The sequence below is a fragment of the Brassica napus genome, chromosome C4, assembly GCF_020379485.1.
Source record: "Brassica napus cultivar Da-Ae chromosome C4, Da-Ae, whole genome shotgun sequence".
Classification (NCBI taxonomy): Eukaryota; Viridiplantae; Streptophyta; class Magnoliopsida; order Brassicales; family Brassicaceae; genus Brassica; species Brassica napus.
Window position 1 is genome coordinate 22,929,613 of NC_063447.1, and position 19,145 is coordinate 22,948,757.

Sequence of the window (19,145 nt, forward strand, 5' to 3'; positions counted from 1 at the left end):
TGCCCGAAAAATGTTTTGTCCAAATGGATGACGCCCAAATACACCCATGGCCCAAATGGGCAAAACCAAATGAACATGGGTGGCCCAAATATTAAAAATATCTAGGGTTAATGAAACTGGGGAAAATTATAATTTCTTTTCTGGCCTTCAGCGACTCATGATTCTCTCTAACTGCGTCATAGTAAAGACACGAGTTCATCAAGGTATTCTTCATCTTCACCTCCTCAGATAGAGAGAACATTCTAGGTTTGAAATTTGATGGGTTTGCGATTCTAGGTTTGATGGGTCTCTCTCGATTTAGGGATTTTGGGTTTGATGGGTTCGATTGACTTGTAACTTGTGATTCTATGTTTGAACTTTGATGGGTTTGCGATTCTAGGTTTGATGGGTCTCTCTCGATTTAGGGATTCCGAGTTTGATGGGTTCGATTGACTTGTAACTTGTGATTCTAGTTTTGATCTTTGATGGGTTTGATGGGTTCTATTGACTTGTAACTTGGGATTCAAGGTTTGAACTTTGATGGGTTCTTCAAGTTTGGTTGTTTGCTTTGGCTCGGTTTGATGGGTTTGTTAATGCTAAGCTTTGTTATCATCTTGTTTATCATCTTGGGTTTGTTAATGCAGGCTTGTCACTCAACATGTCCAGTATACATCCGTACAACGGTGCAAGCTTCATTGCAAGCTAGATTCGTTGCAAAGGTTATATTTGGTTCATGTTCTCATTTAGTGGTTCATGTTCTCTTTTGCCTCATATGAGTTTTTCTTCTGAGGGATCTTTCTTTAGTGGAGATAAATATGTTTCAGTCTTGTTAATGTTAAAGTTTTGAATACGTTTACATTTAATCGTGTGTATTGGTATATTGGTGTAATGGTTGTCTTTAATCTCCTTTGTTCGGATGGATGAGGATGCTTTGAATCTAAATGATGATGATTATTTGAGTGTTGATGAGATGATGGATCAGAATGAAGATGATCATGGTCCTGATCCTGTACAAGATGATTTTACAAGTGTGATGTTCTTTGATCAATTCCCATTACAATTGTGTCTTCTGAGTCGTCATTCAATGTTCGAACCCGTGCTCTTTGCAAGTATATGAGCCGACTTTTTCCGTCAATGTTTTCTGATTTTCTACTGATTTTTATACTAAAATATTTGTAGATATATATCTTTACTTGGCTGTATTGTTGATATGTCTCTTTACTTGGTTGCTGTGATTTTTATACTGATTTACTTGCATGTTTAACTAAATAGACTTGTGTGGATTAACTTGTTCACTTCCATGAAGTTTAACTCTAAGTTTAAGTACCTTAATGTAAAACATGGAGTTTAAGTCTAAGTATCTTTGGTAGAACATGACGTTTAATTAAGTTTAAGATGTTATATATGAAATTTAGAATATGTACATCTTTTAAATTGAAAATTAGACTTTTTACATTAAGTGGACGTCTGGACCTCATGGGCAGTCCAACTGGTCATGGTCCAATTTGAACATGGTCCTATTTGGGCTTCGACCAAAAACGTCCAGAAAAAAATAAGCCCATCTGGACACGCCCAAATCCGCCCAGTCCGTCCAATTGACATCCCTACTTACTGGAATCTTGTGGTTCTGTCATGTCTTGTTAATTTGGGGGAAATTGAATCAATTGATCTTACAACTCCGGGTCTTGCCCTTGTTCTGATGTTGTTACCTCTTCGGCTTTCACCAGAGAATTTAAAGATCTGATTTTTACTATTTTTTCAAATGATTCTGAGTTTTGTGTTTTGTCTTCTGACGGAACTTTAAAGAAAAAAGATGCATCCTCCACTTACACCACATAGACATCCAATGTGTCTCGAGGTGAGTTTATGTCATTTCTTCTCTCACTTCATTCATACTTACTAGTTAGTTGTAATCTCTACCTCTTTGAGAATTAGATCCTAGTTTGTGTACCATTCATGTGACAGTGTGTTAGAACATTATACAAAGGAGATAGATATGAGCTTTTGTAAATCTTGCAATGCACTTATTATAACAGTTGCAGTCATCAAGCTATATAGTTGTTTGTAAATCTTATAGTGCAATTGTTATGAGTGGACTCAAGTTATATAACTACATTTAAATCAAAAGGATGACCTCTTTTGTTGTTCTTGTAATTCTTATGTATGTGACATGTTTTTCCAGATAATTGAGGAATTCCAAAAGTTTTACTTGGACCATCCCTTTGGAAAATTCTTTGGAGACTGCACAGAGCTGAAAGTAAAGCTTGATCGTTGTTTCCGCAGAGGTATAGAGTTACTTATACCCTATCTCTGAACCATGGACACACTGAAGCTTCCCGATGACATGCAACTGTAAGTAACCAAGTTAGTTTAGCACACAATACGCATATATAAAGGGTCAGAACTCAGAACAACTTCCCAAACACCAGAAATCACTGTTACCTTAGAGTTAGCAATGTGCGGAGAAGGTTGTACACATGATCATGTTGTGGCTAAGTGGTTGTCACCTCTCATACTATTATCATGTTTCAACTCCTCCACATCATGCGACAAACCACTAACCTGACCTTCAAATTTATCAACCTTCTCGATTGTTTTCTTGGCAAGTTCGTGATACATCTGAGTGACAACATTTCTAGTAGTGACAACTTTCTCTTCTTCTTGAGCTGATAACTTGAGAATTCTTCGTCTAAATCAGTATTGGTGGTTGGCGGTGATCTTCATTTTTTCTTTAAGTGTTCACCTGAATCTGGCTCTAACATGGCCATCACAATCACCATGCAAAAAATATATATATATTATTGTGCAGAACATTCCTAGACGTCTGCATTAGGAAAAAAAAACGTGCAAGAATACATACCCGGCTATCCTGAAGGTTCTTTTGAAGATAAGCTTTGTTCGTTTCAGATCCTCTGAACATGAGCAGCAGTGGTGGTGTTGGTGTTTCTGATGTAGGAATATCTCTATTTTGGTTTCCAAGAACCATTCCCAGTCTCGACATATTCCCATATCTGAAGAACCTGAAAGAATCCATTGATTGAATAAGATTCCTTCGACAACCTTTCAGGAGTGATGCCTTTAATACTGAAAACAAGGTCAGTGAAAGCTTCATATCCCCATGGATGCTGCTCAAATGTTTCCAAATCCATCACCATTTATGCAAGATGCTGAGGAATAGCAGACTTGCAATTAACACCTAGCAAACCACCAGACAAAGCAGCCAAATAACATAACCTAATCTTATCTTCTTTTGACTACTGTTGTATGTCATTTTCACTATTGCACAACGTAACTATGTCATTAGCGGATGCGGAACAAACTTTTTTCTTTCTAAACTTTAAAATAATGAGGATCTCAAAAGATTTTTCTATCTTATAAAGTTTAGACAGAAAAAAGTTTGTTCCCAATCCGCTAATGACATAGTTTCGTTGTGCAATAGTGGAAATGACATACTACAGTGGTCGAAAGAGGATAAGATTAGGTTATGTTATTTGGCTATTTTCTCTGGTGGTTTGCTAGGTGTTAATTGCAAGTCTGCTATTCCTCAGCATCTTGCAGAAATGGTGATAGATTTGGAAACATTTGAGCAGCACCCATGGGGATATGAAGCTGTCACTGACCTTGTTTTCTGTATTAAAGGCATCACTCCTGAAAGGTTGTCGAAGGAATCTTATTCAGTCAATGGATTCATTCAGGTTCTTCAGATATTGGTATATGTAGCTGTGCCAAGACTGTGAATGGTTCTTGGAAACCAAAATAGAGATCTTCCTACATCAGAAACACCACCACTGATGCTCATGTTCAAAGGATCTGAAACGAAGAAAGCTTATCTTCAAAAAAACCTCCAGGATGGCCGGTTATGTATTCTTGCACATTTTTTTTCTAATGCAAAGGTGTGGGAATGTTCTGCACAATAATATTTTTTTTTTCTTATGTAAGGTGATTGTGACGGCCATGTTAGAGCCAGATTCAGGTGAGCAATCAAAGAAATAAAGAAGATCACCGCCAACCACCAATACTGATTCAGACGAAGAATTCCCAAGTTATCAGCTCAAGAAGAGAAAGAATAAAAATTTAGAGGAAACCATTAGAAATGTTGCAACTCAGATGTATCACGAACTTGCCAAGAAAACAATCGAGAAGGTTGACAAATTTGAAGGCCAGGTTAATTGTTTGTCGCATGATGTGGAGGAGTTGGAACATAATAACAGTAATAGTATGAGAGGTGACATCCACTTAGCCATACCAGGATCATGTGTACAACATTCTCCGCACATTGCTAACTCTAAGGTAACAGTGATTTCAGGTGTTTGGGAAGTTGTTATTTTGAGTTTTGACCCTTTATATATGCGTATTGTGTACTAAACTAACTTAGTTCCTTACAGTTGAAATTCTCTGGGAAGCTTCAGCGTGTCCATGGTTCAGAGATAGGGAATGACGAGGTGTTATCCATATGCGAGAATACTAAGAGTGGAAAAGATGACCAAACTGATGAACCTTCTTCGGCTACGTTATCTACTAGAGAACTTTTTGTTTCAGTTTGCTTGCTTGCATCTTCGATTTATTGACGATGTGTTTAGTCTGATAATAGTTTCTCCACCTGATGAATCATTGATGTTGCATTTTCATTTGGTATGTGTTCTTTGTTTAACTGCATTAGTATTCTCTTACTGATGATCAAAGACACAGTTTTACTAGTACTTTAGTATGCATCTTCTGCTTCACTAACTTCAAACACTTGAAATGTGTCTTTTTAACTGCCCTGGTCTTCTATTACGGATGATCGAAGAAACAGTTTTGTGTTGAAATATCTTCTTCTGCCAGGGCGAAGACCAATTTGCGATGACGTCCAATTTGAGTGTTTGTGAGGTTCTAAACAACATTGATGTTATGTCTGATATTCTTCGGTGGTTACCACCTGAAATGATCCATAAGCTGTTTCTGGTGTCAAAGAGATTTCTTGAGATTATATCCGACCTTTTTTCCGTAAGGCTTACCTAAACAAATGGAAATCAAACTTTCATGGGGGAAATGGTGACAAATGGAGATCATGGTGAAAAATGGATGAGATCTCTCCACACCAAGACAAGAGTCTCAGCTTCTAGAGGGCCTCCCTGGTGTTGCCACACGTCCTCCTCTCCCAGCCAATCAGAAATCGACACTTGGCTTCACTGATATCGCGCCACATCGCTTCCTCTTCAACCAATGAATTTTCGCCATATCCTCTCTTCCTCTTGAACCAATAATTCTTTGCCACGTCATCAACTTCAATCCTCAAATGAATATATTTGGTAAGAAAACCACTCCTGAATGTTTTGTTCTTGATTTGTTGCTTGCATCTCGCTCGATTAGCCGATTTTGGGAATTTCTCTTCTTCGAATCGTAGATCCGGTGGCATCTAGGATCTCTATGAAGACTGTTCCTGTTGGGCGGTTCTTCACCGTTTATATTCTGCTGACGGCGGAGGTTCATCATGCCGCTTCTCCTTAACCGACGGACAAAAGTGGACCACCTTCTTGACACGTGTACATACATCGCAGGGTGAACGTACACGCGGTGGGAGATGTGTCCTTTCTTCCTCGACGGTTTCTCTATGGGCTTACGGCCCATAGTTTTAATGTTAAGTTTGGCACGTTTCTTTGGCCTTCCTTGTTTAGTTTGTTGGGCTTTGCCCGTTTAGGCTTCGACCCACTTAATAAAATCCAGTTGACAAAAAAAAAAGAAACCACATTGATATTTATATATCATCATATGTATTATTTGATGAAATGGTCCACAACGTCAAATTACTTTGACTTGGGCCTGGAAGAAGTGGTGCGAAGCTAAGTCCATCATTTGATTTTCTCAAATAATGCGGCTTCGAAAAAAGCAGACATGTGGTAGAGTGCCAGCAGAGTGGTGGAAGAATAGTAGAAGCTCGGTAATATTTTTCCGAAAAAAAGCTAGGAAAAAGTTAAGTATAGAAAAGAAAAGAAAAAGACAAAAGGGAAAATATTGAAGACGATTGATTATATTGTAAAATATATTCTTGTAAAGGTATTTGTGATTACAAGAACGTATATGGAGAAAGTTGAAAGTATGACATTTTATATAGTTTGAAATTCCCTTTCATTTTTTATTAAAAACGCAATATTTATTAAGATTTCAACTATATATATGTTAGTAGTATCATTATATTAGCGTTTTAGTCTATTTTAAAAACATAATACTAATTTACAGAATCCACATTGATAATTAGATATCGTTGTATGTATTATTTGATGGAATGGCCCACAACGTCAATTTAATTTTACTTGGCATGGACGAAGTGGTGCAAAACTAAGTCCATCATTTGATTATCATCGAATCTGCGGTTTTGAAACAAGCAGACATGTGGTAGAATGTCGACCGAGTGGTGGAAGAAGTAGAACAGCAGTAAGATTTTTCATAAAAAAAAGCTAGGAAAAAGTTAAGAACAGAAAAGAAAAGAAAAAAAGACAAAAGGAAAAATATTGAAGCCGATTGATTATATTGTAAAATATACTCAATATTATCATTTAAAAGTATTTGTGATTACGAGAACATATATGGACGCAACTGAAAGTATGACATCTTTATAGTTTTAAATTCTTTCATGTTTTATTAAGAACGAGTTATTTTGTTAGATTTCAACTATATATATGTTAAATCTTGTATGAAAGTAAATCTTAAAACCATGATGGTAGTCTTGTGGCAGGTGCTAAACAACATGGGTGCTAAAGCACCACCCTACTACACTCTATATAGGGCCACACGTTTTGGGAGAGGGTCGTGGATTCATTTGTGTGCACCTCCCATTTGCATTAATGTGTGCCATTTTCCACAGTTACTCCAAGGTTAATCAAGGGAAAACAAGTGAAAGTTTGGACACAAAGAAATACTTTATTAGTTTATTTTAATGTCAATTTTTTTTTCATTTTACCATTAAAACGAGTTATTTTGTTAGCTTTCCAATATAAGTTAACTCATCTGGGAATTTTGAAACTTTCATTGTACTCATTTTAAGATGTATACTTTTGTTTTTGAATTAGGCAACCCAAAATAACATTTATAATAATCATCGCAAATATGAGGTTTCTTGGTTAGAGTTTCAACTAGTAAATGGTTATTTAGAAATTATTGTTTTGTATGGATTAGTAGTATTTTTATATTTGAGTTTTAGTTTATTTTTGAAACATAATACTAATTTACAGAAACCACACTGATATTTGTATATCGTTGTTTGTATTATTTTATGAAATGGCTAAATTAATTTGACTTGGGCCTGGACTAAGTGGTGCGAAGCTAAGTCCATCATTTGATTTTCATCGAATATTGCAGCTTCGAAACAAGAAAACATGTGGTAGAGTGCCGACAGAGTTGTGGAAAAGAAGTAGAACCACGGTAAGATTTTTCAGAAAAAAAAGCTAGGAAAAAGTTAAGTACAGCAAAGAAAAAATGAAAAAAAGGAAAATATTGAAGACAATCGGTTATATTGTAAAATATACTCAATATTATCAATTAAAGGTATTTTGATTACAAGAACCTATATGGACACAACTGAAATAATGAAATTTTAAATAGTTTGAAATTCTATCATTTTTTATTGAGAACGAGTTATTTTGTTAGATTTCAACTGTATGTTAAATCTTCAAACTCTTTACTACTAAGATAAAATCTACTAAGACATTTAGCCATAATTTTCTCTAATTAGTATTTAATTTTCAATTCCATTTTTTTTTTAAATCATTTTTCAGCAGTTGATAATATACTGAAATACACAATTTCTGCAAAATAGTTTGATCTTTTTTTCCCTACAGTTAAAAATATATAGTTTGCCAATAATTGGAAAAGAAAAAGTATGAAATTGTTGTTGATTTTGTAAAATTAAAGTCTTTTAAACATTATTTACTAAATTAAGTAGAAGAACCCAAAGAATTTAAAAAATATATATATATTTTGTAATGTACACATTGATACAATAAGTTATTAAACACAAGGATTTAGAGGATACAACATATTAGCGGATTTATGTTCGTCATAGATAAAAAAACATCACTCTTTTATAACAATTTTTCTATGTCTTTTTTCTGCAACATATATATTTTGTAATGTGCACATTTATACAGTACATTATTAAACACAAAAAGTTAATTTACATAAAGCAATCACATCACACTAATAGAATACAGCTTCGTCGAAACCGATAGAAAATACATGACATGTATTTCAAATTATACAACAATCCAACAAAATAAAATATAAAATTGAACAACACAAATATCAACACACCACTAGAGATTTATTAAAAATAATGAAGTTTATTGTCATTTTAATTCAAAACAAATAAATTTGGTAAAAATAACAATATGATCTCAGAATTCTTTATATTATTATTTGTTTATAATATTTTTCAATTTATAATTTTAAATACTTTATAAATTAATATAAGATAACTTTTATTATAAGTTTATAACTTCCCACTCGTCGGACGGACTGATCTTAGTTTATAAGATAAAATAGTAGCAAAGTAAATGCACAAAGATTGAATATAAACATAAAATATACATTTAAATCTATAGATCTAAAACTTCCGTTTTTAGAAGGGAAGATAAAAAGCATGAATAATAATACCTATAAAAACAAGATAATATTGTGAGAAAGACATGAGAAAAAAATTGACAAATTAAACAAAAACATTTCTTCACATTCAAAGAATTTAGAGACAAATAAGAGTGTTTTAGGGAGAAGGAAGAGAGTTTTAGACAGAAGTGAGACAGTTTTAGAAAATTGTGCAGCTATTAATAGGAAGATTGCGTAAATTTCATTTATATAGGAAGCCAAAAATTGTAATTAAATTAAAATTTACGACACTATAGCCTTTTGAAGTCTAATAAAACTAAAATTTTGGAGTATATTTTATTGTAAGTAGTTTTTTTTGGAAGTCTAGTATGGCAATTTTATTATTTTTTTTATTCTTTAGTTTTTAATAATTTAAATATACGATCTGACAATTTTTGAATATTATTTTGAAGATTATCATTTAATTTATTCATACAAAAACTAAAATTAATTATTTTGAGTTTTGTAATTTAATTTTTTTTCTGTTTGGTAGACTTACAAATAAGTCTACTAGGATTTTTTTTGTTCTTTATTTCTTTACAATAATTAAATATATAAATTTAATTTTTACGCTTTTTATTCTTCTAATTATTTTAATATATGTTTCACATTTTTCATAAAAATAAATTTAATTTAAGAATATTTTCTGTACTCTCAAATCCTAGTAGACGTCTACTATTACGTAAAACTGAGTAGACTCATTATACGTCTATTGTACCCTAAACAACAAATTCCAACCCCTAAATGTGTATTTGATAAGAAAAAAAATCTTAATTAATCATTTTATCAAATACCAAAATATGTAAAATATAAACTACTCAACATTGATATGTAAATGTAGGTCAATGAAATTAAAAAAAAAATCAAAATCTAAAATCTAACCCTACATGTTAGAATATTTTGTTCCTAAACCATGAATATTGTCCAATAGATAGTTAACAAGTCAATATATATATATATATATATATATATATATATATATTTAATTGTTCAATTATATTAAATTTTATTTATATACGTCATATTAGTTTTGATGTTTTATAAATAAAATTCACAAAAATTACTTTTATACATTTTTAAAATTAAATTATTAGATCAAATTACGATGTACATTTCTGAATCATTCTACATTGTAGACTTCTTAGGAAATTTACATCGCGTAGACTTTTATTTATTAAAAGTAGACTTTTGAAAGATAAAATCGTAAAATAATATATATATTTTAGTCATAAGGATTAAATAGTAATTTTGATACCGTTTAGTTTAGTTTTGCATTTGATTGAATATAGAGTGTAATTTTATGTTTCAAATGAATATATATGTTATATTTGGAAAATTCCCCTAGTTTAGTTGTTTAAAGACAGATATCTTCCTAGGGTTAATTAATTTGTTAAAAATTAAGATTTAGTTTTTCGAAAGGTGAGGTTTTAGAGTTTGCTGATTAAGATTTTGAGTCTAGAATTTCGAATTTAGAGTTTGCTGATTAAGATTTTGAGTCTAGAATTTCGAATTTAGTGTATAAAACTTTAAATATATATTTTTAAAATATTTTTTTATATTAAATATATTACTCATTAAGAGTAACTTAGTCTTTTTGCTATTTAACGAAGACTATTTTAGTTTTCTTATCCTTGTGTGTGTGTTTTTTTTTTTGTGATACAAACTTTTATGGACTTTTTTAGGAAAATTGCCATAATTCTTAATATGTGTGGCTGTTGTATTGCAAATTCTTATATATGTGTTTTAATGATTTTTTTCCTACTTGAATATGCATAACACAACTTCAAACTCCTTATCCGCTTCTCTAAAATAATATTGTTTTCATTTAACGATACAATAAATTTAATTTGATGGGGTAGGGGGTTGTTACATTGGGCTATTACATTTTAGTTTAAATTACTCTAATTTTGTTTTGTTTGAGAAACTTTTACATTAAAAATCCCGAATTTATCAGTAAATAAAAGTAAGGTTCAAAATACGGAGGAAAATCCATCCAAAAACAGTTCTCAAGGTTAAGAAACACAAAAGTAAATGAAACATTAAAATTTTATAGTCAATAACTCATCATATATGAATAAGTTTTAGTAATCAAATATATATTTTAACGCTTACATACTTTCCTCAAGACGATAACAAATGCTATAGTGTCAAACTACATATGAATGTCTTATATAATACTCCCTCCATTTTTTAAAGATAGATGTTTTGGTGTTTACACACATATTAAGAGAACATTAATCATGCATCGTTTTTTGAAATTATCAAGTTCAAATGCTTTTTAACTAATAGTCTTTCCATAATTCCAATTAATTTGATTGAAATTTGTAATTTTTTATAGAAAACATAAAAAAATCTATCTTTTTAAAATAAAATTTCTTTCTAAAACTATTATCTTAATGAAACAGAGGGAGTATTCCTTAATTTTGTGACCTTCAATAATTTGATTAATGTTGACTCTGCCAGGACCTACTATATGCTTCTTCTTTCCGTTGTTAATTCATGACTTTCTTATGTCCAGTAAGTTCTACATTTTTCCAACGATCCGAAACAAAGATCTAAGGTCTTCCGTCTACTCTCATCTCTTTACTTAGATGCTTGTGAACTCTTAACTATCAGAGAGAATGACAAGAAGAGTTGGAGGTCTTCGATATGTTAGACAAGAAGAGTTGGAGGTCTTCGATATGTTAGATTCCTGATAAGAATAGTTTATTTAGATGCTTTTGTGTAGCTTTTCATCATGCTTGGGAGTACTCCAAAATAGTGAAATATTTAACTCTGATGGTACTGTGCGCAAAGGTAGAGCTCGCTTGGTTGCAAGAGGGTGTGGCAGGAAGAAGGAGTAGATTATCTAGAGACCTTCAGTCCAGTTGTGAGGACGGCTACAATCAGACTTCTTCTTAATATAGCTATCGCTAAGGAATGGCCAGTGAAGCAACTTGATGTTGCTAGCGCGTTTCTACATGGAGAACTACAGGAGCCGGTCTTTATGTATCAACCTGAAGGATTTGAAGATACAGACAAGCCGGATCATGTCTGTCAACTTACTAAAGCACTATATGGTCTTAAGCAAGCACCGGGGGCCTGGTTTGATACGTTCAGTCAATTCCTGATAGAGTTTGGTTTCGTATGCAGCAAGTCTGACCCGTCTCTGTTTACCTATCATCACAAGAAGAAAACTCTTGTTCTTCTCCTCTACGTTGATGATATTCTACTTACAGGAAGTGACAGTACTCTCCTGAATCAACTTTTGTTTGCACTGAATCAGAGGTTCTCTATGAAAGATCTTGGTCAGCCTAGCTGTTTCTTGGGTATTGAAATACAAGCTCATGATGGTGGAATGTTCTTGCATCAGACAAGCTACACAAAGGACATTCTACAACAGACGGTTATGAGTGAATGCAATCCTGTAGCAACTCCACTACCTCTGCGTCCGGATTATGAAGAATCCCCTCTCTTTGCTGAGCCAACATACTTCAGGAGTGTTGCAGGGAAACTTCAATATCTGACAATCACAAGGCCAGACATTCAGTATGCAGTTAACTTTGTTTGCCAAAGGATGCACGCTCCAACAGATGCAGACTTCTGCTTCCTCAAAAGGATACTATGGTATATTAAAGGAACAGCTACCCTTGGTCTACACATACGCAAAGACTCAGCTATGCAACTCTCTGCGTTTTGTGATAGTGACTGGGCTGGTTGCAAGGAAACAAGAAGGTCTACAACTGGTTTCTGCACATTACTGGGTTCAAACTTAATATCTTGGTCAGCAAAAAGGCAACCGACTGTCTCTAGATCCTCCACTGAAGCGGAATATAGAGCTCTTGGAGCAACAGCACAAGAGATCACTTGGATTTCATTCCTACTAAGAGACATTGGACTGCATCAGCCTCAGTCAACACTCCTTCTCTGTGATAATCTATCAGCTGTGTACTTGAGCACTAATCCGGCGATGCACAAACGCTCAAAACACTTTGACACTGATTATCACTGTATAAGGGAGCAGGTAGCTTTGGGTTTAATAGAGACAAGGCACATCCCAGCAACTCTACAGATTGCGGATATATTCACTAAGTCTCTAGCGAGGAAAGCCTTTGAAGAGTTAAGGTTCAAACTTGGTGTTGATGTTGCCCCCACCACAAGTTTGAGGGGGAATGAAGGATATATAGGCCGAGCATCAGTCACAACACCAGAGGCCCATACAGCAACTGAAGTAGTGAAGCCCAAGATGACTTATGCCCAAGCAGTAACGTGCTCCCAACGTTCTGAAACAAACGCCAAAACAGAGGTGCAAGCTGTATGTACGGTAAAGCAAGGCACGCTCCTACCAGACCGGTTTGAAATACTCTTGTCACTATGTGAAGAGTAAAGTGAAGAGAGACAGCTGTGTAGATAAGACCAAGAGAAGATCTAGATTGTTACCAGCTCTCTATATAAGCATATGTATCCTCTCTTTGTAGGGTTAACCTTTTGAGATAATAACAAGAGAAAGTTTCAGTATTTACGTTCCGTTTCACAAGAGTAATCTTTCTTGCGCCTTTTCTCACTAAGCTTGTCACCTAAAAATAGACCGCATATTGGAAAATTAGACGCCGGTTCAAAGAACATATATGACCAAATTACTCACTGGACATGAATTAAGTGCCGGAAATTCAAACCCATAAAAATAAATGATTACCAATTTCCAAATCAAAGCCCCAAAACAAAATAGTATATAAGCTCTCTTTAAAGGCCAAACCTGCAAGAATTTATTTTGAAAGTCATCTAAACCTTACCTGTGCTTTCTGTAACGGAGAAACACGACAGCATACAACTGACGTGCAGTTCAAGCTCAAGCTGAGCAGCGTTACGCGTAAGCTCGGGTCTAATGCATACATCAGACACTTTCCATCAATAACGAGAGCCAATTTTGGTCCAGCTACGGTATGCATATAGAGTTGAGCTTCTTCAAGGCTCTTTCTCAGCTCCTTCTTTACTTCTTCTTTGATAACACGAGCAATCTCAACTTGATCACCCTAATATCAAAAAAAGATTTATGAACAAAAAAAGAGCTAAAATGATCGCAAGACAAGCTACTCAAAGTAAAATAATTACCCTTTTTTCAGCTTCCCTGATCAAATAAATTAGATTTTTTTTTTGAAAAATATATATTTTTATTACAATTATAATTTGATCTAATGATAAAAAGAAAATAATATTTGAACAAAATAAATTGATCATCTAATATCATACTTCTTAAATCACATGCCTAATTGTAAAATATAATCATTAATAATATTCTAATTAACTTTCATACCTATAAATGGAAAAATGTCTTCAAACTCTTAAATCACATGCCTAATTATAAAATATAATCATTATAAGAATTTAGTAATTTTAAAATATTCATATATGTACATGAATTTCAAAATATTACAGATTGTGTTTATCAATGTAATTAAATCAACTGTTATTTTTCTACTTTTTATCATTATAAAATATCAATTTTCTTATCTAAAATATATTTACAAATTGAAGGAGATGAAACTAACTAAATGATGTTAAAAATAGTAATATAATTCTAAACTAACTAAAAGAAAACAGATAAACAGTGTTATATTTGAAATAATGGATGCAAGTCAACATACCAAAAAGTGAATACTTGAACTGATTCGAAATTTTATAATTGAAATCACATATCTAGTTAAGATTAAGATATAGCTAAACTTAATACATTTATATATTTATATATACAAATTTCAAAACAATTTAAAACATATTTGTAGAAACCCTTAAAAAAAAAAAAAAAAAAAGAATGGTCGAGTATCTTTTTGGTGGTCGAGTCGCGGACGATCAGATTGATCTTATCTGAACCATGAGGCAAGTATGCCACTAGACAATGGTTAGACAATGTAGTAGATTAATCCAAAGGACGTTTGAAGCATGACACTTTTGGAAGCACAACAGGAAGACCGGAAATTGGGTGAAAAACCCTAAATTTCGGTATTATGGAATGTTTCGAAGAAGCCGGAAGCTCGAGAAATATTTTCCCTTAAGATCAGAGTCCAAGTGGAGTTTACTAAAAATAATCAGATCATCAAAATGGGGGTCGAAAAATATTGGGATTGATCGCGGGACGAAAAATTCACCGGAAAGGCCAAAATCGGACGAATGGACCGAGAAGCTCGAGGTGGCTCGATCTATGAGATCAGGACGTGGTGGCAACTGCCTGGAATGGTATGTGGCAAGAGAAGAATGAGGTGTTGCAGTACATGAAACCTGTACATGTAAGTAGACATGTGGAGCACGAGGTGGATCGGCCAAAGCACGAGGTGTTGCGATGCATGCGACCAGGCCATGCGGCCAGACATGAAGAGGACGTGGTGTTTCCTTGCATGGCGCCAGGACATGCATCCAGACAGGTAGAGGGCGTGTTGTCACATTGGATGTGAGCAGGTCATGCAACCAGCCATGTGGAGCACGAGGTGTCGCCGCGCATGTGTCCAGAGCCATGCGAAGCGACACACGGCTTGTTTCTGATTGGTTGCTGATTACTATAAATATCCCACGACCCCCTCCTATTTATCCTCATCCAGAACACATCAAAGTCAGTTCAAAGTGTGAGAGAGAAAGAAAAGAAAGAAAGATCGAGTTTCGATAATTTTCGAGCGATTTAGGCAGTTTTCGAGAACAGTTACTCTGCCGATTTTGAGTAAGCACCTGGAGAAGGTTCTGTTCAAGTGAAGAGAGATCAGTTCTAGTGGAGACCAGTTCAAGACCAGTCTAGACGTGGGTCTACTTGAGAAGGTCGAGAAAGGGTTCGGATCGCAGAAGTCGGGTTTGGGGTCAAGGCCACGGTCAACCAAAAACTATGAGTTATGGTCAATTGATTGCTGAGTTGTTTTCATGCAGGTTCCCGTTACTTGGAAGTTGGATCATGGCAGGAGGCCGGGTCTAACTGAGTAACGGGGGCTACCGCTTTCGTTCAGTTTTCCGGTTTGATTAGTTAATAGTTGAGGTTATGTTGATTGAGTTGATAGCATGCTTGTTATTGCTTGAGAACCGTAGTAGCATGCTAATGGTTAGGTTGATTGGTTAGTTAGCGAATGTTGAATTCTTAGATGATATCGCGAAGTTGTGGATAGTTAGGTATTCTGGAATTAGTCTTCATACTAGATTCTGGAATATGGTTGATTGTGTTGTGATTATTACTTGAAACCTTGGTTATATTACCGGGTTTAGTATTGGTTATATTTTGGCCGACAACATTTGTGTAACCCACAATGCTAGGCATATTAGGGGTGAGTTAATGTTCCTTAAACCCCTTATTCGCTGGATCGGGAAGACTCAGACGAACGGGATCATGTCCTATGGCTGAGTATTACACGACGGTGTAATGTGGCAGTGACCCGAAGGACTGTGGGCTCTCGCGCGGTGACCCAAAGGACTTTGGGCCGCAGTCGGTTGAAAGTTCCTTCTTCCGGCCTTTGTGGTAGGGAGATAGGATATTGCCGATAGTGAAGGAGGAACCTAACGTCACCAGGGCCCGAGTTAGTTATATATATTAAATCGTGTTTTTGGTTGATAAACCGTAATTTATTTCAAGGTTGAGTTGGTGGTGAGCTAGCATATGCTAGTTATCTTACTATCTTTTTCCAGCTGCTTATTTCTGATATTTCTTATTATTATTCGTTGAATTGGGTTGAATTGTTATTAGGTGAACCTCTCGCTTTTGATTGTTTGGGGTGGGATAGCGAGGGGTTGTATTTGTTAGTTGGGGATTGTAACTCGCTGAGTAATGCTAGATTACTCACTCTTCACTCGTTGTTGTTTCAGGTGACCAGTAGCGAGCTTGTAGAGGTCGCGGGAGGCTAGGCCGGCTGGTGTAGATTTGTATCTTTTTGCTTAAGACGCTTTCAGACTATAAGTATGTACTTTTTCTCGCTTGGCATGCCACTACTTGTATAATATTTTGTGTGTTGTGAACCAGATATTATATAAGATAAATAAAATCGACGTTTTGTGTAAATGCCTTTTTGTTTCTGATATCAGCTTGTCCAAGCTAACACAACGTCAGGTTGGGGTACGGGTTGAGAAGCCTTAGGATTTGATCTGACGGGACGTGTTAGTGGGTGGACTGGCCTAGTTACGAATTGCACTTTTTGTGACCTTGGCCGGATTGCCCGTTAACCCGTCATGTAGCGCTCCCGAACCTTGGTAGACAGTCGGCCCGTCGGTCATGTTCTTGTTTGATTGTTGGCCGGTGGTTCGACCTATGCCTAAAACGATTCAGGGGTGTTACAATATTAATTCTCACAAAAATCACTAAATGGATACCCTTAATAAACTAGAAGTTATACCTAAACAATTATTTATATAGCCCCACAATTTAATAAAAAGAACTATTTGTAAAATATAAAATATATAAATTTTGTATATATAAAAAAATATTTATTTCCCTAAACAAGGTAAACAAAAAGAAGATATCTATAAATTTTCAAAATATATAGGTTTATATATATAACATAAATTGGAAAAATATTTGAAAATAAAATATTTTGGGTATCCGTTTTTCAAAAAAATAATATTTTTATTATGATTATAATTTTGATCAATTGATAAAAAGAATATAATACTTGAAAAAAAAATTGATCATCTAATATCATATTTCTCAAATCCTATGCCTAATTACATAAAATATAAACTTATTAAATAATATTCTACTCAAATTTCATACATATTAAATTATAAAAATGTCTTCAAATTTTAAAATAATTAAAAATAATTATTAACAAAAAAAAAATAAAATTATTAACCGATCCAACTTTATATTTATATTTTCTATTTTAATCAGAATAACATATATCAAATTTTATATTTAAAATATATATTTACAAAAAATAAGAGGATGAATCCAACTAAATGAAATTAAAAATAGTAATCTTATTCTAACCTAATTAAAATAAAACAGAAAAATAAAACAATTTTCAATTTGAAATAATAGATGCAACTCAACTAGAAAAAAAATATTTGAACTGATTCGAACTATTAGTAATATTCGAATATTCGAACTATTAGTGATGATAAACATGAAAAGTAGTACCATGAAAGTGGTAAACATGAAATTCTCCCTTATATTTGAAAGTACATTATTAGTTAGGATGAAAACAAAATAACTACTTAATACAATTTTATATATATTACAAAATGATTTAAAACTTATAACCAAACGAAAGGGGATATTTACCAATTACTATTTTTTTTCCTCTTGGTATTTTATTATTAAGGGACAAAGCCCAGAAACAATACAAGAATTTTAAAAGAAAGGCCCAAACAGAAATGCCACACATAAACCAAACTTGGGGCCGTAAGCCCAATAAGCCTAAACCATAGGGGAGGAAAACGAACACGTCACGTGCAGGATCGCCCAGCGATCTCGGAACACACGTCAAGGCAAGCACTAACTTCCTCCGCCAAAACCAGAGAAGGTGATCGTCAGAATTCCGCCATCAGCAAAGAAACAAACCGGTGAAGAGGCCAATCAACCGAGCAGCCTTCACAGAAGTTCAACCCGAAGAACCTAGTCTGATGAATCGTCACTTTGAGAAGGAAAAGCATCTTCTTCAATTGATCCAACAAACTCGATCTTCCTGTGAAAAAAGCAATCATCTTTGTACATAACAAAAAGCTTGAAGATGAAGCAACCCTAGACAAAAGGGAGGAAGAAAAGAGAATCGGATCGAGAGTCGGTGAAGCAGGTGAAACGAGAAGCAACGATCGGAGCAAAGCCGGTGAAATCGGTGCATTATGAGCCACCGTTTCCCAGAGGCGAAGCCGGCGATGAGTTGCTATGGAAGCCGTTCCAACCTAGAGTCAAGAGCCTGATAGTCGGGAATCGAGGCCGGAGAGAACCCGCAAACCAAACAAAAACAAAGGCTTTCTCTCTTCTCTTTGAAAGATTTTAGAGAGGGAACAGAGATGAGAGAGCTTCTTCGTTAAACCAAGTTTAATAAGTTACTCAACTATTTGATGAAAAGGAATCAATGGGGATATTTACCAATTATTATGATTTGATTATTTTTAAATTTTTTATATTTGTAAATAAGTAGGGAGGATCACCTATACATATAATTATAAATATACGCACTAATGTATGTATAGTACATCTGCAAACATTCTGTAAGAGCAATGGCTTCGGTAAGAGTTGCATATGCATCATATGTGTCATCCACGATGATATATGGTGTTTTTGACATCATTGTGTATATGTTTTCTAACTTATTTTCAGTGTTTTATCGAGTTAGTCAAGTCCTTTTAGAGTCATTTCAGGTCTGGAGAAGATTGAAGAGCTAAAGGAAGAAGCGTGAAGAAAGGAGCAAGAATTGGAGACTTTCCCCGAAGAACAATCAAGTGGAGCAGTCTGACGGTTGATCCTACAAGGAGCAGCCAGACGATTGTTCTCGACATTTATGGAAGTTTCCATATCTTTTAGAGATTTGCCCTAATTACTGATTCACTACTCTGAAGTCTAAGGACGCCTCCATATAAAAGCGGCCTCTATCTTTTATTTT

General features: G+C 34.4%; 1 pseudogene; it reads right to left on the reverse strand.

Moving 5' to 3' along the window:
• Nucleotides 1-17,493: 17,493 nt before the first annotated feature.
• The window catches only part of LOC125585011, a 36,874-nt pseudogene continuing 35,222 nt past the window's right edge, over nucleotides 17,494-19,145 (reverse strand).